The following is a 26,877-nucleotide window of genomic DNA, read 5'->3' on the forward strand; positions in this document are numbered from 1 at the left end:
ATCCAAAGAAGTTTTATGGAAGACTAATGTTATACCAAAAAAGAAAACTATTAAAAGGAGACTTCAGAAAGGATGAATTGTCTTGATTTGGATGAGAAATGGATAATGTTTATAAAGAGCTAAATTATTATTAGTGAATAATACATATTGAATAATCTATGCAAAGGTTGTGGAAATGAAATTTAGAAGAGTTTATGAATGGAATGAAAGAACATCACAATATTTGACATATTCCCATAATCATTCATACACATGGTCGTACAATGGAATTGTGATCTAGATTTTAGAAGTAGCAATAGAAATAATCTTAATTAGGGTTATTAAGGATAAATATTATGCTTGAAAAATGAAATTTTTTGTGAGTTTCAAGTATAAATGTGATTTTGTTGGTGACAATGATCTCCATATAATTTTGTTAACTATTGAATAGCTTTGAGGAATAGTGACTAATAATTGATGAAAATATATCAATAATATTTGGACATGGCTATTTACAAATAGAGGAACATAAAATTAACATTCAATATCTTAATTAGAGATTATATTCCACAAAGACTATTGATTAGAAGCTCCAACATGCATTAGGAATGTAGAACCACCATTGGAGACACACAATTTTGTATATGTAAATTGCATGATATTCCAATAAGCCCCAAGTTATTGAAGATAACCTTAACATATTGGATAATAATTTTAGATTGCGGGGCACCAAAGATGATAAAATTCTCACATGAATTCAATGAGAATTTTATGATTGATGAGAAAAGACCGAAAACTAATATCCTAATAGTAGGAAATATCATGGAAATATCACAAGTAATGAAGGACTTTCCAAGTTATATATAGGGATGATTAAACTAGAAGTATTGTAAGTATTGTAGAGAGACCATCCACAAGTATGGAAAAGAAATAAATGTAAATAAAAGGTATACTTTATTTATTTTGTTCAATTATATTAATATGATGGTGGTGGAATAAATATGATTTATAAATGATATTATATAATTATTGTCATTGAGTATATTTTTATTATCAATACGTTATAGAGCTATTCGTCATGATATTTTCCTTTGAGGATGTTCTTGCAGGAAAAGGGAGATTGACATCAGAGAAAGTTTGATATAAGTGAAATGGTATTGTTATTTTGGAGGATACATGTTGGTCTCTACCATTCAACATAAATATAAGGAAGGGAATTACATTTTAAAGCCTTATGTATTTGATCGAGAGATCATGAGTGCTCTTCAAAAGTTTACATACATCATAGATGAGGGTATTGAATAACACCATGAATGTACAATGAAAGGAGATGAAATAGCATGTTACAAAATCAGGCAGACATATTGTGTTCCCTACACATCATCAAACATGAGATATGACAAAGGACTTGGAAATAATTACATTAAGGAAAATGTGTGTTGCATTGCCAATGATATAAATAGATTGTCACAAATGATAGACATAGAGGAAGCTACTAAATTCTATTGAGATGAGAAACCTTGATAAATGGATAGGATATATTATATATAAAGAAACATATTGTAAAGATCTTGGTCTATGGTGCATGGTGTATGAGATATTCTCAAACTCAAATTTATAGGAGATAATCAAATCTTCTCAATACATAGGCTTGGAGGTTTCAACATAAAATCTCCTTCTATCAATTTTGTTGTATGGTCATAGATCAATTTGGAGGAAAGTATCAATATTCTTACTAGTTATTTTTTGATATTTAACCTACAAGTTTTATTGTATGAGATTCATCACTAAGAAAGTTGACTTTAAAGTGCACTCACCATATTAAAGTTTAAAAGACAGGGATATAGAGGTTAATAGGGACTAAAAAATCTATAAAATGGAATAAGTGGGAATTTTACATTGAAGGGGGAAAGAATAACTAGTGTTTTATTCCCATTCTTTGACAAATTCCTATATGGAGATATTTTTTGATGCATATGGATCTTCATTGAGAAACTTGTATGAAGGATGTAAATATAAGTATTCATTAGCCTTGAATATTACATTTATCATCTCTCTCTCTCTCTCTCTCTCTCTCTCTCTCTCTCTCTCTCTCTCTCTCTCTCTCTCTCTCTCTCTCTCTCATTTGTAATTATACACATACTATAAGAGTTATTTTTCCTTGATCTTTTTCTTTTGTATCTAGAGTTGATCTTGTAGGAATAGAAGAGTGGCACATTAGGCAATTTATGACAGTAGCTTAAAAGAAGTTGTGATCAGGTTGGATAAAGTGAGGCTCTTGAAGAAAATATCATTGATGATTGAGATTATGAGTATCCTTCTACATTAATAGGGAGTATGAAACTTCTTCAAAGGAAATACATGAGCTTATAAGATTAATACTCAGAGGGAGTCTAGAAAAACATGTATGTGACTACATGATTTTGATGGGCCTACTCTTGAGTGCATCATGAGGAAGATTAATACCAGATTTAGAGTGAGTCTAACATGAATTCTTGGGGGAAGAGAGTCTCTAAGGGAGTAACTACTATACCCAACTTTCTAGGATCATTGTTTAGAGGGAAAATTTTTTGGTACAATCATTTTAAAATGATATCTTCTCTATAAGGAGAAGTTTTAGGTGAAATTCCTTGTAATGCATTCATATCTATGTGGGAGAATTGTAGTGAAAGCCTTTGTACCACCTTCTAATTTGGTTCATGGTGGTTACTATTTTGCATATAATATGTAATGAAGGTGACAATCTTTCATTGACATATATAAATAGAAGGTAATTAGTATAAGATGATAATATTATACATGGTATACTTGTTATCATGACAAAGATAATTAAGTTTTTGTCCCAAAGTGCTGAAAGTCATGATAAAAAATGTGTCATAATAGACTTCATTAGGTTATTGTCATAGATTTTTTTGCAATTTTGTGTTATGAGAGGTGATGATCTTTCATTTTTGTGGGATCACTATTGTAAGCCAATGACTTTATCAATAGTTGATCTATCTCATACACCAAATGTGTTAGAGCAAGTGTTATCATGGTTCTTCAGGCCACATTTTGTTAGACACCTTGATAACTAACTTATCATGGTTCTTTGGGCTAGATTTTTCCAGATACCTTGATAATCAACTCATCATGGTTCTTCGGGCCAAATTTTGGCAGATACCATGAAAATCAATTGTTATGGTTCTTCAAGCTAGATCTTGTTAGGTACCATAACTTAAATCTATTATAGACCACACTTAGGTGGTTTTTAAACTTATATTAAAGTTATAGAAATTGCTTCAATTCTCTCTTTGCTAAAGAGGGGGTGTTGAGAAATTTATCCTCATAGTGAATTGTGTTGGAAATATAAGAGGAGTAACTAAGAGTAGAAGGGTGAATTAGTTACCACTAAAATAAATCCCATATCCCTTACCTATCAACATAGAACATAAACTTCACTAAAAAACATTATTGCTTGGCAAACACACAATCACTAGACTAATATTGATAATATGATGTAACTCGGTAACCACTCAAATAAAAAATGTTACTTGGAAAAAGCTTAACATGAAAATCTTAAAATATTATTTGTGATTAATCTTAGTTTCACACACATGAAAGAAATAGCACGATTAATGTGGAAAATCAATTTGGGAAAAACAACCAATTGCAACTACTTACTGATTTTTACTCTTTTGAAGTGAGCCCTGTTAGGAGCCAACCCTGTTAAAGGTTACAAAACACACTTTTAAGTGTGACCCTATTAGAGGATTTAATCACCCTATTAGGAGTGGCCTTGTTGGAGGTCTTTAGACACTTCAATCTAGAAATGTCACTTTGTTAGCAGATTTACAAATAGTTGTTTTGATTAAGTAAAAATAGGGTTTAAAGGACCCAAAACCTTTATAGATAGTTGTTAAGCCAAATTTGTTAAGAGATTTAGATCACTACTACAATTCTTAGAAAGTAACAATAAGATGACCTAATTTTTGATGCAACTATATTGTTGATTTTAGATCTCAATTCTAGCTTGAATACTTGATCCTTTCTGATCAAATGTATCTTTACAGCTTCGCAAGAATATTCTACTTATCTTTCTAATTCTCTTCCTTTAAGCATCTTCTATTCTTCTATTCACTTGCACACATTCAATCCTTAACTTGACCTTATATTTATACGTTATGCATTGTCAAGTCAGCTTGAATATAACTTAAAATAATTAATATTCATCTCTTCTATCAACTAGAACCAACAAACACATTCATTAAACTTAATATCCAAAACAAGAAAATCCTTCATTAGCTGACCCTTCTCGATAGACACTAACACAAAAATGATTTTCCCATGTTAACCAAGTGAACTTGATTAACAATGCATCTTCACAAACTTCCTTTGGTAATTGAGTGTGCTTGATTAACGCTGGTTCCATCCAACATTTTCTTTGTTACTTGAGTGAACTCAGTTAACACTAAACTTCTACAAACTTCTCTTTTACGCCCAAGTGAACTCAATAGACACTATCTTTTGAACTTGGAAAACACTAGAATGTTTGGCAGACACAAGAAATTTTCTTCATTACCTATTAAGCTTGAGATACACTAACTAGTATGACATTTTGTGTAACATCAAAGATAATACACAATTAACCAATCATTTTCAACAATCTCCCTCTTTGGCCTTGATGGCAACACAACATGTCATAATACAGTGAAATTTTAAAGAAAATAATAATAAGGAAAGTATCCTTAGTTTCATTTTGATTCTTATTTACGAGAACCCCCCTATCAGTGTGAACTCCTTCTACCTTTAGTTTCTCCATTTGTCAGCAAACATTCCCTATTTGATATTAGCTCTGAATATTTTAGACCAAGTTCTTCCTTGTTGACATCTCTGATTGAACTCTCTGCAAACTCTCCCTCATCACAAAACTCTCCATCTTTATAAAATTTCTATAAATATGACAGAAAAATCTCCCTCTTTGATATCTTATGCCAAATAAAAATACTAGATAAATATCAATGTACTTCATGTACTGATTCATATGCAATCCATCCTTCCAATACTACATCAACTTACTGATCTTCAACATGCACTGGTTGATGCATCACTAAACTTCATTTAATGAGATTTAGATAGGGGAATAGTCCCTACAAAAATGAATCCTTAGGTAATAGCTTAGTGAATATGTCTGCAATTTGTTCTTTAGTATTCATATATTTCAATATTACCTCTTTATCTTGCACCAATTCTCTTAGAAAATGATATTTTATTGCAATGTGCTTGGTCATGGTATACATCACATGATTCTTTGATATATTAATTGCACTAGTTTGATATACTAAAGGAGATACCTTCATACCTACCAATAGTTGCTTGAACCAAACAATATTAGAATAATTAACTCTTGCAACAACATATTCTACCTCTGTTGTAGATTGAGAAATGCAATTATGTTTCTTACTTATCCAAGACACTAGTCTTTTACCAAGAAAGAATGCTCCACCATTGGTGCTCTTCCTATCATCGACACTTCCTACCCCATCAGCATCTGTGAAGGCTTTCAAATCTAAATTTCCTCCTTTTTTGTACCATAATCCATAGTCTACAATACCCTTTAGATACCTCACGATTCTCTTGATTTCCATCATATGATTTTCTTTAGGATTTTTTGAAAATATTGCCACCATACCAACTGCTAATGCAATATTAGGCCTTGTATGTACTACATACTGTAGTTTTCCAATCATTGATCTATATGTGGTTTGATCTACCTCCTTGGAATCATCATTATTGGAAAGCTTATGTCTAGTATACATAGGTGTTCCAAATGGTCTGGAATATTCCATTCCAAACTTTTTAAGTATCTCCTTGATATATTTTGATTGAGTGATGTGGATACCATCTTTCTTTAGTTGTACTATGTTCAAGATATGCACTACAGAATAATTGCTTCCTTCTAGTATTTTTTTGCAACATTTTTTTTCTATCATCAAAGTTATTGCACAATCCATGATGGATCTATTTCTTCTTTTAGCTATACCATTATGTTTTGGTGTACTAGAAGTTGATACTTGTCTTTTAATTCCTCTTTTAGTGCAAAATTTATTTAATTCATTAGAAATGAATTCACCACCTCTATCTCAACTCAAAAACTTCAACTTCTTTCTAGTTTCCTTCCCTATTCTTGCCAGATACCACTTAAACTTTTGAAAAGCTTTAGACTTATCTTTTAGATACATTACAGTCACCATTCTAGAATAATCATCAACAAAAAGAAAAAAATACTTATCTCCATTGTATCTCTCAATTCCAATAGGTCCACATAAGTCTATATGAACCAACTCCAAGACTTCTTTAGAATGATACTTCTTGCTTTTAAAACTTGTCTTGCCCATCTTACCAATTTGAATCCTTTTGCATAGGCCCATATTAGGTTTCCTCAAACTAGGAATACCTCTCACTTTTTTTCTTATCTTGATCAAATTATCAAAGTTGACATGACATAATCTCTTATTCCATAACTAGTTTTCTTCTACTTGAGCAATGAAACATGAACTTTCACTAAGATCTAAGTAGAATAAGTATCCTTTTGTTTGGTTACCAAACCCAACTAGATTCACTTTTCTATCTAGCAACTTGGCCTTCCCTTTCATTAAATCTACCTTGAATCCAATCTTATTCAATTGTGCTACACTCAGTAGATTTTCTTTAGTTCATCAACCCAATAAACATTATCACATCTAAGTTCATTGGTTAGTGAGATACAACTTTTTCCCTTTATGCAACATGGTTCATTGTTTCTAGATCTTACACTTCTGCTATCATAGTGTTCTATATGTTTAACATTTGTTTTGTCACCAGTCATATGATGTGAAAATCCACTATCAATAATCCATGTATTATTTTTGCTAATATGAGGACTAAGTGCTAATTTATCTTCTTCATCATCAGATTCATCTTTTGCAACAATATAGACCATTTCATCATCATCACTACTATCTGAATCTTAAGCCATAAAACAAGATTTCTTACCTTTATCCTTGTAGCTTTTGAAATCTTTCTTTCTTTTGAACTTGTTGTGCTTCTTTTTATCCTTGTCTTCTCTGTTTGGACACCTTGCAACAATGTGACCAACTTCTTCACAAGAAAAGAAAATTAAAGGAATTTTACCTTTATACTTTCCTTTTCCTTTGGGATACCTTCTTGCAAGTAATGATTCAATAGTTTCAAGATCACTGTCATAACTATCTTCTTCTTCACTTTCAATTTTTTTTCCTTTTGACCTTTTAGCTTTCTTCTTGAGTGATAACTTGGCTTCAAATACAAACTCAAGATTGCTAGAACTAGGAACATTATTATCATAGTTATCTAGCTCTAATGTTGTCAATATTCCAACTACTTCACCCAATGTTATATCATTCTTTGTATTGCATCTCATTTCTTGAATTTTTGATACTTTGATTACATATAGAGGAAGAAGTGTTCTGAGAAACTTACTTACCAATGTCTCATCTTCAATCTTTCCTCCTAAAGCTTTGATTGGATAAATATTGGCTTTGATTCTATCACTATACTTTGCAATGTTCTCATCTTCTCTCATCTTTATTTGATCCAATTGTCCTCTGAGATTTTTAGATTTAGCTCTTATTACATTATCATCTCCTCCATAGATGGCTTTCAACTTGATCCATATCTCATAAGAAGTTCCACAGTCTTTGACTTCATCAAATTTAACATAGATGAGAGATGAAGCAATATCAATCATCATAATGTTATGACTATTCTTCTTCATAATTTCTTCAACAATCATAGTTCCAATAGGTGTCACATAATTAGTATCTAGGTAATTTAGGTGTGAATCTCCAATGGTTTCCAAATGTAGTCTCATGAGTTCCTTCCATGCCTTGAAGTTATCTTTGTTCAACTTAGGGATCTCCCTTCCGTAAGACATCCTGATCTTTAGCTTAGGTCCTTGAAACCTTCTCTACAAGCACCAAATTATTTGATGCCAATTTTTGGAAATATAAGAGTAACTAAGAGGGGAGGGCTGAATTAGTTACCACTAAAATAAATTCAAGATCCCTTAGATGTCAACATAGAACATAAATTGACTAAAAAATATTGTTTCTGGACAAACAAAAAGTCACTTGGATAATATTGATAATATGTTGTAACTTAGTAACCATTAAAATAACAATTACTACTCTGAAAATTCTTAACATGAAAATCTTATAATATTATTTGTATTTAATCTTAATTTCATACACATGAAAGAAATAGCATGAATACAAGCGGCACCAAGATTTAACATGGAAACCCAATTTGGGAAAAACCACCATTTGCAACTAGTTATTGATTTTCACTCTTTTTAAGTGATCCTTGTTAGGAGCCAACCCTATTAAAAGTTACAAAACACACTGTTAGGTGTGGTTTTATTAGAGGATTTAATCACCATGTTAGGAGTGACCTTGTTAGAGGTCTTTAGACACTTCAATCTAGAAATGCGACCTTGTTAGAGGATTGACAAATAGTTGTTATGAAAACTCTATTAAGAGACTTAATCAGTGCTAGAATGATTAGAGAGTAACAATGAGATGAATTGATTTCTGATGCAATCGTACTACTGGTTTCAGATCTCACTACTAGCTTGAATACTTGATCCTTTCTAATTGAATGTATCTTTTCAACTCCACAAGGATATTCTACTTATCCTTCTAATTCTCTTTCTCTAAGAAACTTCGATTCTTCTATTCAATTACATACATTCAATCCTCAACTTGATCTTATATTTATAACTTATGCATTGTCAAGTTGGCTTGAATATAACTTAGAATAATTAATATTCATCTCCTTAGTTGGCTAGAACTAACAACCAAATTCATTAAACTTAATATGCCCAAACAAGAAAATCATTCATTAGCTGACCTTGCTCAATAGACACTAACACAAAAATAATTTTCCTATGTTAACCAAGTGAACTTGGTTAACATTGCATCTTTAGGAAATTCCTTTGGTAATCAAGTGATCTCAGTTAACACTGGTTCCATCCCACATTTCATTTGTTACCCAAGTGGACTTAGTTAACACTCAATTTTTGTGAACTTCTCTTCAACACTTGAGTGAACTTGGTAGACACTATCTTCTGAACTTGGCAAATACTGAATTGCTTGATAGACATAGAAAACTATCTTCATTACTTGAGTGAGCTCAACATACACTGACTGGTATGACATTTTGTGTAACATCAAATACAATACAGAATTAACTAATTATTTTCAACAAATTGAAGCCAATTCCATATGTAATATATGTTAATATATAGATGTGTGTTGATGGATTTATGTTGATATACTTAAATATGTCATTCTAGGAATATCACCTTGAGATGATATATCTCCATATGCTTGAGAGCATAATGTTTTTCATAATAAATCCTCCCTAGCTAAGAGGGAGTGTTAAGATTATAGCTACAAGTTGGATTGATTTTATTGTTAGATAAAATGTTTATATAATATTATATATATATATATATATATATATATATATATATATATATATATATATATATAATACATTATACACATATATTATATATAATACATATGTTGTATTTTGATTTATATTATTAATATATATAATAACTAATAATGATTAATTATACATACATGTCTCCTACTCTTATATTTATAAGAGATTGAGATCTACATTTGGAAAATACCTAGGGATCTTACAATTAAATAAATTTGAACTTGTAGCTATAATCCTAACACTCCCTCTTAGGTGGGGAGGATTTGTTATGGAACACATATGCTCTCAAGCATATGGAGATATATCATCTCAATAAGATATTCTTGGAATAACATATTTAAGGATATAAACATAAATCCATATATATACATATACATATACATATACATATACATATACATATACATATACATATAGGCTTCAATTCACCATGAGGCTAAATTTCTCAACATGAAAGACATACACATAGGATGCAATGGTTAGATTTGTAATTCAAGTTGTGCATGGAAACATTTGTGCTAAATACCATTGTTTCAGTTGTGGACTTCGTAGAGAACTACACACTACAACCACAAAATGAGGAGTAAGAAAAGTACTATACTTTTCAATAGGTTTCCATATTTTTCCATATAACATTCATCTATTCACTTGAAAATATAGAGGAGGATAGGAATATATTGAGTGAGTACCATTTTACATTAGTGATGATCGACCACATTCTATAGAGTTTGTACATAGTTACTTTTAACTATTTTATGGTGATTTGGCTAACAAGGGTATATCATATCGTCAAAAAATCATTTGGTCAGTAATTGTGCATCTCAATTCAAGAATGTATGAATATTTTATTGGCTAAGAAAGATGCATAGGTTGACCAGTATCTAGTATATGTGGAATTTAATAGAGGGTGGTCATGGAAAGTCATAACACAATGGTGTAGGTACATGTATCAAAGAGCCTTGGCCCATGAAGAATTAAAATACAAAGACATAACAACATTGTCAAATGAAAAACATATCATTGATTAGTATAATATTATAATTTTTCCAGTTAAGGAAGGTGATTCTATTGTTCAAATTCTTTTTTGGTTGATAAATAATACCAAAATTGCACCATACAATGATTATTGTACATTGGTAGGATCAAGTGAGCTACACTCTTTTAGAGGCTCTAATGTAGGTTCATGGAGTATCCATGCATGATAAATGACATTATTGTGTCCATCATGTACATAGGAATATTGGGATGGATGTGAGTCAACTGAATGGTTGGACGAATGACATTTGCAATTTTTTACCACATTTGACACATATCATCCCCTGTGAGCTCTAGAAATAATAGAGATTGAATCATCGATTGACTTTAACCACTTATCTGATTTGGTCCAACCAAGTAATATATACATCAATGAAGATTTAATATGTAAATTTTTTACTTTTAGCTAACTCTTTGGTAACCATGTATTTCATGTACTTGTACCCAAAGACAATGAAGAAGGGATAAATTATTATTTGTGTCATTGTGTCTAGGAATTTTTTTCAGATCGCTCAGTTACAAATGGTGAAGGTTTAGAATACCCTATAGGCATAGTGGTGGTAACCGATATATACTATAGATAATATGGTATGAAGAACCCTAAATTGTGATTATTCAAGGATTGGAAAATAAAGAGGAAGATTCTTCATTATTCGAACCTTTTCATTACGTCAAATATCTACTTGATCAAATACAAAGGAAAACTACATAATAAGACTCTTTGGAAGGTTTACGAATTAGACCACGAGGCAATACTTGAGATAATAAAGGGTAGAGTAGATCTGGATGGTTCATTGAATTATATTTAATTACAAAATCATGCAATTAATAACCTTTATAAATTTCATTTTTTTTTGGGCAAGACTAGAGGTTTTCTCTCCTTAGCTCTTTCCTATTAGTGCCTTAAACAAAGCTAAGTTGTAAATAGGCATTCATATAATTAATGTAAAGAGATGAATGTTATTGTGATTTTACAATGTAGATTCCATTGTATTTTTTTTAAAACACATTCATTACATTGATAGAAAGACATTCATTTTACTTTCATATGTAAAAAAATCCATCATGCATATTAGGATAGGTTATTTCATGTGTTATAGTCTTTTGATTTCATTAAGTGTAATATAGTTCTATTTTGTAAGGCATTGGAATCAATTGGTACACCTATAAACCATCATGTTTAAATTGTCAAAGTGGCCTATAGATGTGTTTTTAGTTCATTTACTTCAATATTAGGGTCATTTAAATGTCTTGGAGGAGTTACACGAATAAAAACCATCATGCATATTAGGATAGGTTATTTCATGTGTTCAAGTCTTTTGATTTCATTAAGTGTAATAAAGGCTTATTTTGTAAGGCATTGGAATAAATTAGTACACCTATGAACCATCATTTTTAAATTTTCAAAGTGTCATATAAGCATGTTTTTAGTTCATTTACTTCATTATAAGTTTTTTGATATCATTAAGTGTAATAAAAGTCTTCTTTTTAAGGCACTGTAATCAATTGGTACACCTATACACCATTATGTTTAAATTCTCAAAGTGGCCTATAAGCATGTTTTTAGTTCATTTAATTCATTTCTAGGGTCATTTAAATGTCTTATATGGGTTCCACAAATAAAAACCATCATGCATATTAGGATAGGTTATTTCATGTGTTCAAGTCTTTTGATTTTATTAATTGTAATAAAAGCCTATTTTGTAAGGCATTGGAATCAATTAGTACACCTTTAAACCATCATATTTAAATTTTCAAAATGGCATATAAGAATGTTTTTAGTTCATTTACCTCATTATTAGGGTCATTTAAATGTCTCAAAGGGGTTGCACAAACATGAATTGTTGTTGTACCTATTTTCTTCTTGGATTGTTAATAGATTGCAATAGATAAACTTGGTGTAATAGAATGTTAATATTCTTTTCTAAAAATCCATAATATTTTTCATCCTATGGAAAATATGTGTCTCTATAGATGATAACAAGAAGATAGTGAGTTTCATTAAAAATCAAAATTACTCCATTCCTTCAACACACAATTCATACACAAATGGTATATACACCTTCCCAAAGAACTGTTGATTCAATATTCTCCAACAATATAAACATATCTTGAGCATTTTCAAATCACCAATCCATAAAAGACCATTGGTCTCCCAGTGATAAACAAAAAGATTAAAACTTGTTATTATCCAATGTTCCTAAAGTTGTTAAATGGAGCATCTAAAAATATGTTCATCATGGGACCATTTAGTCAGCTTCACTAGGTCTGGTTGGTTGGGTAAATGGTAGGGGACATCTTGTTTCACTTGCTGGGAATCACAAATGATTTTGTGCATGGTATACTTAGGTGTCCCCAAGATGCACTAAATCAAACCAAACAATAATTTTTGAAGGGTGATATCTTGGACCTTGTGATGGTTATCAAAGTTCCATGAAGTTTGCAAGTAAGGTATTCCCAAGGTCTAAGTGTGTGTAGCTCATTTTTTTTTATCGTCATCATGGTTTGATTTTGGAGAACACATTTTAATTCGCATAAAATCTTTATTTTTTGTGTAGTGGAAAATTTCTAATGGAGCATGTTGCAATCATTTTGTAGGGGGACCATTCTATCAGCTCTGTTAGGTTTGGTTGTCCAAGTAAATGGTAGAGGACATCTCATTTTTCTTACTGAGCATCAAGAATGATTTCATGTATGGCATACTTAGGTGTCCCAAAGATGCACTAAGTGAAGCCAAATAATAATTTTTGAAGGGCAATATCTTGGACCTCATGATTGTTACTAAAATTTTGTAAAGTGTGCAAGTAAGGTGTTCCCAAGATCTAAGTGTATGTAGATCCATTTTTTATGATGCTCATGGTTTGATTTTAGAGAATAAATTTTGGTTGACACAAAATCTTGGTTTTTAATGTAGTAGAAAGTTGTTACATAGAGCATCTTAAAATCGGTTCATCATGAGACCATTCTATCAGCTTTGTCAAGTCTTATTAGCAATAAAAATGGTAGGGGACATCTCATTTTTCTCATTGAGAATTGGGAATGATTTCATGCATGACTTACCTAAGTGTCCCCAAGATGCACTAAGTAAAACCAAACAATAATTTTGGAAGGGAAATATCTTGGACCTTGTGATGGTTATCAAAGTTTCATGAAGTGCATAAGTAAGATGTTTCCAAGGTCTAAGTATATGTAGCTCCTTTTTTTGATTGTCCTCATAGTTTTATTTTTTAGAGCACATTTCAATTGACACAAAATCTTACTTTTTTGCATTGTGGAAAGTTGGTAAATGGAGCATCTTATGATATGTTTGTCATGTGACCACTACGTCAACTCTGTTAGGTTTGATTGGCCAGGTAAATGGTAGGGGACATCTTGTTTCACTCACTAAGCATCGAGAATAATTTTGTACATGGCATACCTAGGTGTCCCCAAGATGCACTAAGTCAAACCAAACAAAATTTTTTGAAGGGCGATATCTTGAACCTTGTGAAGGTTATCAAAGTTTCATGAAATGTGAAAGTAAGATTTTCCTAAGTTCTAAGTGTGTGTAGTTTCATTTTTTATTCTCCTCATGGTTTGATTTTTGTGAACACGTTTTATTTGACACAAAATCTTACTTTTTTGCAAAATAAAAAGTTTCTAAATGGAGAGTCTTATAATCTATTCACTGTGGGACCACTCCATCAACTTTCTTAGGTTGCCTTGCTTGGGTAAATGGTAGGAGACATATTTTTTCACTCACCAAGCATCAAGAATGATTTCATGCATGGTGTGCCTAGGTGCCCCTAGGATGCACTAAGTCAAACCAAAAAACATTTTTTGAATGGTGATATCTTGGACCTTGTGATGGTTACAAAAGTTCCATGAAGTGTGCAAGTAAGTTGTTCCCAAGGTCTAAGTGTGAGTAGCTCCTTTTTTTATAGTCCTCATGGTTTGATTTTGGTGAATATTTACATTGACAACAAATCCTACTTTTTTGCACAATGGAAATTTTCTAAATGAATCATCTTGCAATTCATTTATTGTGGGACCATTCTATTAGCTACATTAGGTTCAATTGGCTAGTTAAATGGTAGGGGGCATCTTGTTTCAGTCAGTGAGCATCAAGAATGATTTTGGGCATGTTGTACCTATGTGTCCCCAAGATGCCCTAGGTCAAAAATTAACACCTTTAAGCTAAAACATCCATTTTAAGATATTTTAAAGCTAAATCAACACTTTCTTAGGGGAATGATATAATATTTTAGTAAGGGCTTAGGTAACTTACACTATTTCTCAAGACTTATCAATTTTCTTCTAGATATTTGAATTCACAATGTGCAATGAAAATATAGTTGAGGGTTGTCCAAATTCTCTATGTTATGTTTGGTTTTCAATTGTGGTTTCCCTACTTGTCTATGTGAGGGTTCTACTTTCATAGGTGCCATGGCTACCCTAATACTAAGGTAAGTAGAGGTCCATGGTGTTAGAAGCTTTATGTAGTTTCTCTTCAATTGCTAAGCCTGTGAGCATTGCACCATGACTATTGGTCATGTGGGAATATAAAAAGCACATAAACTACTTGGAAAAATACATTCAAAGAACATATTTTTTATGGAAGAAGAGATGACATGTTGTGAAGTGTTTGACAAACTACTCCAAAGTAGGTAAGGAGCCATGGGTGATGCATCTGAATTATTTATAAAATATGAGGAGGAACGAATCAGCCTTGATGATAGAGTTGAATATTGAAAAGTATTTATTTAATCACCTTATTTGAAAAAAGTTCAATAATCTTCAAGTATAATTGAAAGAAATGGAATTGATCTCCCTTACTCATCTGACTGCATAAGATTGGAATTTAAAAATAAGAGGGGGACATCTACCATAGATACATGTGCAAAATATTGATTCTTGCACTTCTCGATGGGAGTATCATAAGTTCATTAGTAGATGGATATTTCAAATGTGGAAGCATTAAGACGAAAACAAGTCAATTGACTGAATATAAAACCAAGCATGTAGATTAGTTATTAAAATATCATGGGGTTATTAATAGAGTCAACTTAACAGAATCAAACTCTAAAAACATGGACATTAAAAGAAGCATCATTCTATATAGTATTTTTTGGCATAAATTTAAAGTGGAATAAAACCATTCACATGCAAAAAAACTCTAGAACATGTGAGAAAACCATACATTCAAGCCATTCATGTAGTACTAGAAACAAATTTCAATAAAGAATTCAACCAATGTAAAGGTGTTGAACTATTGATCTCTAAATGCACAAACATTCCCATAGGTCTAACATTAAATACATTATGAAATTTCTTGATTTTCCAAATCATTGTATCCATAATCATCAAATGTTAGCATCCAATCAACTAATCCAATAATACAAGATCCATTCCAATGTGATAACAAAAACTCAAAGTTGTTACCATAAGGTCTAATAATGTCAATATCCAACAAATTCATACATCAATAATCTAAAACATCATAAGCATATCTCTAATAATGTCATACATGAAATATATGTCAAAAATAGCATACATTAAAAATAATATACAAAACATATGTTGAATAATGTAATATAGGCATAAAATGTACATCCCTAGATATCTATTCTTTCCCAAAAGGGGAACAAAACAAATCCATGGTACTCTTCAATTGTTGAGAAGAGGGCGATGTTGTGGATGATAGGGTCTTCCTAACACACTTGCTTGTTTGTTGATCTAGAAATTTTTTTAACTCAAACTGTTCCAATAAAAAGTATATGCAAATCAATAACTATTATACATAAAAAATATACGTACACATAAAATAAAATATTTTCTTACTGCTAGTTGATAGTCCCTCTCTACATCCACCTCATGGGCACATGGATGATTGTGACTAATAAGACCCTACAATAATCATCAAATCTATCACTCATTTCTACTTGTGAATATCATATCTAATTTCAATACTAACTATATTATGATGCAAACTCTTTCATACCTTAGTCAGTGTCTGGGAGCTAGCAATTGCAATAGTGACTCCCTGATCAATACAATGAAAAGGATGTGGAGGATTCTTTGATGTCAATAGCTCAAAATGATACAACATAAGAATCAGATACAATTATGAAGAATACATATAAGTATCAAATTCATGTGAAAAATAATGTACTATAGACGCACAAATTAAAATGCATTAGAAAAATTTATATACTTCTAGAAAAAATAAACTTATCCAAAAGCCATGTGACCCCAAATTAACATCATCATGACCAATCTGACTTTGCATGTGATTATGTAATAATCCAAATAAGTTAATTTATTTATTTATTAAATAAACATAATTAATTGAATCAAATTAACATGAAAACAAATATACCTCCACATAAGTGGCATCATACCCATGCTCACAGTTCAATATGAAACTCGATGGTCCAACACAAACTAATGCACATGGATAAATTTTTTGAGTTAACCTTTGATATGATTATATTATAAATATTTGTATTAATGTAAATGAATACATTGATACATACCTGTGGATTCATTGACTTGGTGTAAAATGAGGTCGAGGGATCAGAGCTAGTGTCAGTAACACTTTGGCCTTGAATTATGAACAATGTCAAGACATATTAATTTATTAGTCATTCATGTAAATACAAGACGTGATCAAAATAGTTTAATTATAATTATTTATATTTATTTGTGTATAAATGTCAAATGTGGCATTGAGGAAGTCATATGTCTTCATCCCATTCTCATAATCCTCTTTATTGGAACTACCAAATGTGCATAGATATCCACATGATGTGCATATGTGACCAATACTCCAACAAGGCTCGTCCACAACCAAAGCAGTGGAACACTGAATGGGGCTCTGAGTCAAAACTCTAACAGTTCCTAGTGTGTCGACCTCTACATTTTCCTTCACAACAAAAAGATCAATAGCATGCTCCACCTATGGCTTGACAATAGGTTCCCTAAGAAAATTAGGGTCATAAAGTGCCTCGACCTATGGAATGATGATCCCCCACCTCTACCCTGAGAAGGAAGAATATCAAAATAATTGGGGATCTCCCCAAGGACAAACTCACAATACAATCTCATCAAGAAATACTTTGGGACCTCAAGATCATTACAAGGAGGGTAATTAAACACCACCCACCATCTATCCCAAAATTTATTTTAATAACTTCATTGATTCACCATTGGATGTGAAACCTTATATTTTCAATTTTCAATGTATTTTGTTCTACTGGTTTTTAAAATAAAGCACACATGTCATCTTTGATAATCTTTTTTTTTTTTTAGATCTTCATACAATAAATTATCAGTATAATATATTTGTGTTCTTTTCTTTTGTTATGTCATAAATTCAATTGGCCAATAACATATGCTACCTAACCCACAATAGTCTCAAGGGATTTGAAAATTGTGCCCTACTAGGATTATATTGAAGCGAACTCTTTAGCCTCCTAAAAATTGTTTCTAACTAGGTTTTCCCTCTTTTAATTTCATTCAACAAATTTTCTTGGGTCCCTGGCGGTCTTTTCAATTGGTGGATGTCATAGAAGTGGTTTTTCTTCATTTTGAGAGTTTTAGGTTGATCCTGTTGAGAGTTTGGTGGTGCATTTCTCATAGGTGGATTAGACAGTGGATTTTTTGCATTATTTGACAATTAAACAAATACTCTTTTTAAAAACTAGATAAACCCTAATCAAGTTTTTAAAAACTATTTAAAAACATAAATTTTAATAAAAATAAGAGTCAAAATTCATACCTCTTTGACCGGTTTGTGATTTCCAATGACGTTGAACCACTCTCATGCAATTTGGGTTTAAAAACCGCCAATCACATTGCATTCGTGCTCCTTAGAAGAGAAGAGAAGACAAAATTGCTATAGATAAAATGGAGAGAAATGAGAAATGAGGCTTGGGTTTTTTTATATAAAAATTTTTCAATAGTGTGATTTCACCACCCTATTCATTGGTTTTTCAAATAGTGTGATCATGCTACCATTTCAATTGCACGAGCCATAGGTTTATCCTGCCCAAACCATAGAGAAATCATGTTATGGGGTGATTGCACTATGGCTTAGATTAGGAAAAAAAGGTGGCATCTTTTTGGTCCACAATTTTGTGCACTTATCCGCTAAAATCCCTAGTGCAGATGATAGAAGAGAAATGTTTATCCATGACTAATTGATGATAGAGATTGCAAGTGCCCTATTTGATGCAAAATATGTTGATACAAAGGAAATATATACAATATATATATAGGAAAAATTGGCTAAAGTATATAAAGCATATGTTTATGTGAAAAAGGCTAAGGCTAGCAGTCTTATCTAGGCAAATATGATTAGATGATGATGTATGAAGGTGAAAACATTTCTCAGTATAGTTTAAGGCTAAAGAACATTATTGTTTCCATCAAAGGGTGACATTTTTCCCAACTCTGGATATCATAAATTAACCTTAAACTTATTTGGATGAATAAAATGAAAAGAAATAATAAGTATAATATAAAGAAACTCATAACATCATCTTTCTTAACTAGGGAAAATCTAGCAAGGGAAAACCCTAGTGAGGATGGTACCCACAAAATGGTCCACTAATAAAAATTACCTTGTGAAAGGTGTTCACCTTGTTAGGAGTCTATTACATAAATCTAGTATATATGCTCATGTTAGAGAAAAAAACATTGTTAGAAGCCTCAACTCTAGTAAGAGTTGTAATCATCAAAGAAGGTGAGCTCACAGCTCTTACAATCATATACAACTTTATAATTAGTATAAAGAAATACAAAAAACTTGATTGTACTAATATTGTCAGTATATGATTAGTCCTTTGTAGTTCCTTGCATCCAAATATATATATATTATACAATTGACAACTTCACTAAACAAAAATCCCTTCCTTTATATTGCTCTCTTTGCTCTATCAACCTTGGACTAAATGATGGGTTACAAAAATATGATATTATATTTTTTAAGTTGAGAGCTAACATCTAGGATGTCATCCCTATACACTAAGAAAGTGCACTTCTCTAAACCCTTCTATCCAAGGTATTCCATAGATTGGAATGGTTGAATTTTGGCTTAGAGCTCCCTATCCATGGAGTGCAAAGGTGTGTGCATAAACATATGAAGAGATCTCAACTGAGCTTTAGAGACACAACCCTTTCTAGTAAATTGTGAAATGAGAGATTAGACAAGAGATAGAGTGAAAATGTCTAAAAGAGCTCTCAAACATGCAATGTAAGAATGAACTATGCTATGATGAAGTGCAATAATATAACTAAACTAAAAAAATGAGAATATTACAATCATTTTAATTGAGCTATGTGATCTATGACATAAAAAAAAAAATTAATCTATTCCAAATGAATCTATGCTAAGATAAAGGATGCAAAAATGAGACAAGAAGCAAGAAGTTCTCCACAAGTGCTCTCAAGAAAACCTATCAGGAAACCTGTAGTATAACAATAGCTCAAAAATTGGATCCTAAGGGAAGGAGAGAGATCTCCCTTTTAAAGATGTATGGATGGATGAGATAAAGATCAAGAAATGGATGATCAAGGGAGGAAGTTGAATTTTGGCATGATCCATGTGCAAGAGAAAGTGAACCAGTGAGATAGAGTTGACTTTTCATGTGAGACAAAAGCCTTTTCTTTTAATTTGTTAATAAGGAAAAGACTTTATGTGTGCACATTGTGTGGGTTAGAAGAATGAGGTCTTTTATTTAATTAAAAGGGGACATATAATTTTAATCAAATATGATCTTTTGTTATCATAGTAAAACTATAGGTTTAAATCAAATAAATAATTTTTTAGCAATTTGGCCTAGGGAATTGATTAATTAATTAAGCCAAAATGTTGAGAAAGGGGCTAATAGTCTAGATAACCATTTTTAGGTGATTATATTTTCCCCTCTTTGGCTAATGTGTGATCAATATGGGAACACATTACATCAAAGAATATAGAAGAAAAGTAGGTAGTAGTAGATAGAGAGATTTGATTCTGAAGAATGAAATGCAGAGCTAGATAGCAAGTCCTGAATGCACAACCTAGTAGTGATAGTAATGAACAGTAGGAGTAAGTGAAAATATTAGAACTCAAGAAGAGTAATAACATCAAGAAAAGTAGATAGATCAAGAGAAAAATGGAAAGGTCAAGAATATGGTCCTAAGAAATAGATAGTATAGCAAGCAAGAAATGATAAAATATCTCTACCCCCCAGGAACAAAATCAAAATAAAGTAAAGGGAATGCAAAAATGAGAAAGATATGAGAAAATAAAGATATAGAAAAAGTTCATGATGATAGATAAATGATTAAAACCAAAGTGTAACCATAAGGAAGTGATAGAATGCTTCAGTTTGACTAGAGTTGACCAAGAAGGATAAATTATGAAAATTAGGTCAAATCAAGGAGAAAGATGAGATGAGGTGAATTGGAGTGAAATGAAGTGGGATGGAGTGTATAAGTGATGAAGATGTTGCAGTGAAGATTCAAAGATTAGACCTCAAAATCTCAATTAAAAGCATAGGAGAAGATAAAATTTTGAAATGTGATTTTGACTAGCAAAACGAACTTGTATTTTGATTTCAATCTTGAAAGTGAATCCAAATTGGGTAAAGTCAAGAAAATATAAATAAGAGATCTAAAAGGGTAGATAGATGTGATGAAAATATCAACCCCTTATTATGAAAGGTATAGAAGAAGCAAGAAAATGGAAATGATCGACAAGGAATTAAAGCCACGATTGAGAGAAAGAGTGAGAAGATATCAATGCAGTTAGCTAACGTGTCTGTGAAAGATGAATAGAGAGATCTCTTCATATGAAAAATTTAATAATAAGCTAGAATTAGATTAAAATACAAACTAGTATGAAAAATGGATTACTTGTAAGGTACGCAAAACATTTAGACTCTAATTTCATCTTTGAGCATTATTAGGGACATCAAAAGATCATACAATGCTCACTAGTATGACTATGAGGATATGAATATGATCTATATCAGATATGTGTGTGGGAATCCAACCTAAGCATCAAATAAATTTAAGTTGATATGACTAATGTAGCTAGATTCCCTAAATTTAGTATAGAAATATTACACCTATATCAAGGCATAAGTGTCAAGATAATCCCTGAGTGTGACCTTGTAAAAATAGACAAGGTTGATACATTATGGGCCCAAAGTGCCAAGTAGGACAAGCACAAAGGCTCTCAACACTTTAGACTAACTAAGTATACCCATAAATAGAAAATAAGTAAAACATGCCCCATGCCCCCATTATTCTAGTCTAGGGCATTCTTGAATGACTATTAGAGAGGGAACACTCAACAAATAAATTTTCATAGACAACACTTAAAGAAGAGCATCCTAGACTGTAGCTAAGGTATCCAAGAAGTGTTGAAAAATACTCGATGCCAAGAGGGGAGTGTTGAAAAACACTATTTTTCATGAGTTTCCAAAGAAAACCCAACACACAAGAATACCCTAATAAGCTAAGAGTTTGTGCCCCTTGGACAAGGAAAAGAGATAATTCCAAGCTAGGAAATGTGTTGTGAAATGAGTGAGACTGATAGACATAGGTACAAGGGTTTCAAGTAGCACCTATTTCTAGGTTTTCAACAGTTGGCAATTTTTTTAGTACTTTTTTTGTCGTTGTTGTATTTTTGTATTTTTTGGTGATACATCAAAGCACCCATTGCTAGGTTTTCACTAAGATGATCATTTTTTCAAGACATTTTCTAATTTTTAGGATTTTTTTAGGATCATAAGATATGTATAGATGGTTAAGCCAAGAGAGCCTTAAGAAAAAAATTCTTCAGATGGAGAATATTGATTGGCTCAGTGATTTGTTGCCCTTCAACAACAAAGAGTTGATAGGAATCAGATCGGAAAGCTACTGTGATGATTTTAAGGACCCAACTAGTTAGGCTCAAATTTCCCATTTTGTTCCCTATTTCATTGATTCTCAGGATTCTCTCAAAGAACAAGTTTACCCACTTGAAAGTCATGAGGATGGACCTTTTTTCTATAGCTATTAGACATCGCTTTTTTTATAATCCCTCGTGTGATCAAAAGTGGCCTTACAATGCGCATTGAGGGTTTTTAGCTTTTGTATCCTCATAGATCTATGGTCTTCATTAGTTATTAACCCATGTAGGGAGATGCGTAGTGAGGAAATCTCAACTTCTAAGGTTAGGACAACCTTAGAACTATAGACTAGTGAAAAGGGTGTATCACCTGTAGGAGTGTGTGTAGTGGTCATTTAAGCCCATAGTGTCGAATTGATCTTCAAGTTCCAATCTCTACCTGATTTGTGGACAGTTTGATGTAGGATTTTAAGTAGTGTCTTATTAGACGCCTAAACATGGTCATTCCCTTGGGGGTAGTATATAGAGGACCAGTGTTATTTATCTTGAATTTCTTGTAGAGCTTCATGAGGTCCTTATTTTTGAGCTAGGATGGGATACCATAGTGACAAATAATGTGGTTGAGAATAAACAAGGCAACATGCTTGCCTATAGTAGTAGATAAGGGCATAGCTTCAGCCCATTTTGTGAAGTATTCAATTACTGTAAAAATGAACTTGTGTCCATTGGACAAGCCTGGATGAATTTTTTCCACCAAGTCAAAGGCCCAATGTTAAAAAGGACAATATGTGAGAGAAGGGATAAGCTCACACCCAAGAGCATGAAATAGGTTACCATGTAGTTGACACTTCTTTTAAGATTCAACATATCTGACAACGTCATGTTGCATAGTTGGTCAATAATAACTTGCCCTTAGCAATTTTTGAGCAAGTGTAAGGCCATTAGAATGTGCCCCACAAATTTAATTGTGGACTTTAGCCAATGCCTTTTTAGACTCTTCTAGTTTTAGAAACCTAAGAAGTGTTCTATCTAGACTCTTCTTATCTAAATCACTAGAGAGAAGGGTATAATGTGAGGCATTGCAAAGAAGTTGGCATTTTTGGTTGTGAAAGATATTTTTAGGGACTGTTGGTCATGTAGGAAGGAGAAAATAGTGGAGTAGCAAGAGGATTCATCACCGACAATAGTGCAGATCACATGATTATTGGGGGATTCATATGTGGGATACATAATTCTTCCCACCAAGAGCTGAATGTGTGATTCATGTTCTTGCACTTGTAGAATAGATGCTAGGGTGGCCATAGCATTTGCAACCCTATTTTCTACCCTAGGAATTTGCTAGAATGTCACAAATTTGAAATAATTTTGTAGGGCATCAATCAATTTCTTGTAAGGTACAATATTATCATCTTTGGTTTGATAATGATTACTAACTTGATTAATGACAAGATGAGAGTCTCCATAGTTGTGTAGTTCTATAATCCTCCATTCTAGAGCCATCTTAATCCCATTAGTTAAGGCCTCATACTCTTCTATATTGTTGGTACATGGAAACAAGAGTTTGTAGGACTTTGGGATAGTGTAGCTATGAGGTGTGACAAATGTTACAAAGATAATGAGGGATTCGTCTATGAAGTTGGTGGATGAGAAATGTTGAAAATATCACGAATACTGGAAGAGGAAGGGTCTACAACATGTTGATGGTCTTGGGAAAGATGGAGGCCCCAAGGAAAGGGATAAGCATATAGAGTTTTATAGGTAAGTTATGATTTTTTTCTAAGAAAGTGAGCATGAATTTTAAATTTTGTTTTTGTTTTAGTAATTGTTGATAATAGAATAGTAAAGAGAGGGTATAATTAAAGAGTCCATGGGAGTTTGGGAGTGGATAGGAGGGTGATTTAGAGGTTTTAGCCATGAATGGGAAAATAAAAAAGGATAAAAGAGTTGATTTCTAAGACTATGCCTCATGATTATGAAGAACAATTTGGGTTAGGTCTATTGGGGCAATGAAGAGGTTGTGATCAATTGTTGTTGGGAAGATTGTAAGGTTTGTTTGGGTTTTTCATTGAGTAAAGGTCTAATGGTTAGGGCTCTAGAATATTTTAAGGGCATGGTTGAGTGAGGGGGTATTTTGTGGGTTAGTCAAGACAACTTTTGTGATTGTATGGATAAAGTGAAAGATTGTGTTTATATGGATCAATGGGGAGCTTGTGAAGGAATTGGCCTTGTAATTACTCCATTAGAGTCTTGGGAGATGTAATCAATGAGTAATACAATGTAGAGTGTATATAGAAGAATGTAATGAAAGGTGTTGATGAAGTTAGAAAGAAAAGATACTAAGTGGTCATCTTAGGTCAAGTAAATCTCATAGGGTTTAGGAGGTCAAATTATAAGGTATGTGATGATGTTAATGTTGGTTGAATGGAAAAAAAAATGGTTCTAGAATTATAATGGTTGTATTTCTTTGGGAGTTATCTCAAAAATATCAAACAATGGGGTTGAAAGCTAACATATATGTGCCTGAACTTTAATTATGGCCTCCTCAATCTTCTAATGTGTTGTTACAAAAGAAATACATAGTGAGAAGTGTTATATTCTATATATGGAAGATCATGAGGCTCATATTGATGGTAGTGGTCAAAGATAAGACATTGAATGATGTGGTACAATAATAAGGAGGCATTAGGTTGTTGGTCCACTGATCCTCGGTGATAATAAGTGACCAAGGGATGGAGTGTCTAATTTCATTATTGATAAAAGTGTATTATCTTATTAAACTTCACTTTGTTTCTAGAATATTTTAATAGTCTCTACTTAATAGGATCAACCATGTGAATATGGAAGCTCATTTGGCCCCTCTACTCTCCCCCCCCCCCCCCCCCCCCCCCCCACCCCCTACCCAACATCACTCTAAATTTCTTGTTAAGATCTACATTCATTCATTCTTTCATCCATTAATAAAATGTAAAATTCATTCACTAAAACATAACATTCATTAACATTCAACAATACAAAACATTCATTAATAATCATTAATAGATATCATTCACGAACATTCATCAACAAATAATTATATTTATTAATAGATAAAATTTAGTTATTATCAAATAAGACAAATTACAATCATTTCTTTTTTTCTTTTTCTTTTTTGTGAAGCTATGTAAATACTAAGAAGAGTGTCATTTTCTTCATCATTTCCCCCCTCTTCAATTGTTTTATTCTATACTCATAATCTCAATGTATGCATAATCCTATATTGAGGAAAAGGGCACTTATGCAAAGGGGGGTCCTCTACAATAAAAATGAAATAAGTTAAATTCAAAACATTATTATTATTGTTATGAGTATTTTGTTAATTTAAAGATCATAACTATGACACTTGTTATCTAATGGGACCACCTCATCTTCCATATCAATTTGTCTAGCCTCAACCTCAACACATTAAACACTCTTTGGCATTGAAATACACAATATTACATTAATCAATGTACACCAACTACAATTAAAGTTGTTTAAAGGACTAACAATGGTCCTCTTTACCTAATGGGGGAACATCACATTCTTGATGTTATGTACCTGGATCATGCTCCACTTGATCACCATCAACTACATGCTATAAAATATTAAGAAAAAAGGTTACATAAATTATTATACCAAATTTTAATTTAAGATGTATACTTGTACATTTTAATTACATAAATTTTTTGAATAGAAAATGAATACCTCTAGTACGATACGCATCTAGACCTTCATCATGTGTAGGTTGTGTTCCACAATTAACAATATGCATTCTAATGTCATACACATTGTTATCATTTCTTGCTTGTTTAAAACAAATATAGTCACTTTATGTTGGAACTTAACATCAAATATATTATTGGTAAATTATTTAGTTGAAATAATTTTCATTTAGCTTATTTACATACATGACAAAAACACCAGAATCTCATGTTTTCCCACTCAATTCTTGTGGTTGTTCATGCAAGGCTATATAGCCTTATTGGTAGGAAATTCTCTTCTCTGCTTCTATGGGTGCTTTATTAAACTCAAAGCCCTACATTGTTGTTTAGTATCATTAATTTTTCTTCTATTGTTTCATCAAAAAAGTTGTTTTCCATAAATAAATATTTGATGTGATATTACATATATTGATACTTACAACTCAAGAAACAAATTTCATATATAACCACTAGAGTTGAGCTTGTGTTTCCCATTTTTTCTTGCCTTTTCTTGGTTTCCTTTGATATGTCACCTTGTCTATGAAAAGTTTGAAATATGTTGGATTATACCTAACATCTGGTGGTGTATTTCTTTTTTTCCTTCCAATTCTCTCATTCACATCCAAAATTAGTTCCCTCCACTCCACTATAATCATGGGAGGAGTACTCATACTATAAATTCTTCTCTACATGTGTCTTGTATTGGTCCCTCAAATTCTTTAGATATGTGCCCAATTTCTCAAGGAGCTTGGTTTTGTTGAATGTGTCAGC

This window comes from Cupressus sempervirens, chromosome 6 (genome assembly GCF_028749045.1).
Source record: "Cupressus sempervirens isolate cs-2001-9-10 chromosome 6, ASM2874904v1, whole genome shotgun sequence".
NCBI lineage: Eukaryota > Viridiplantae > Streptophyta > Pinopsida > Cupressales > Cupressaceae > Cupressus > Cupressus sempervirens.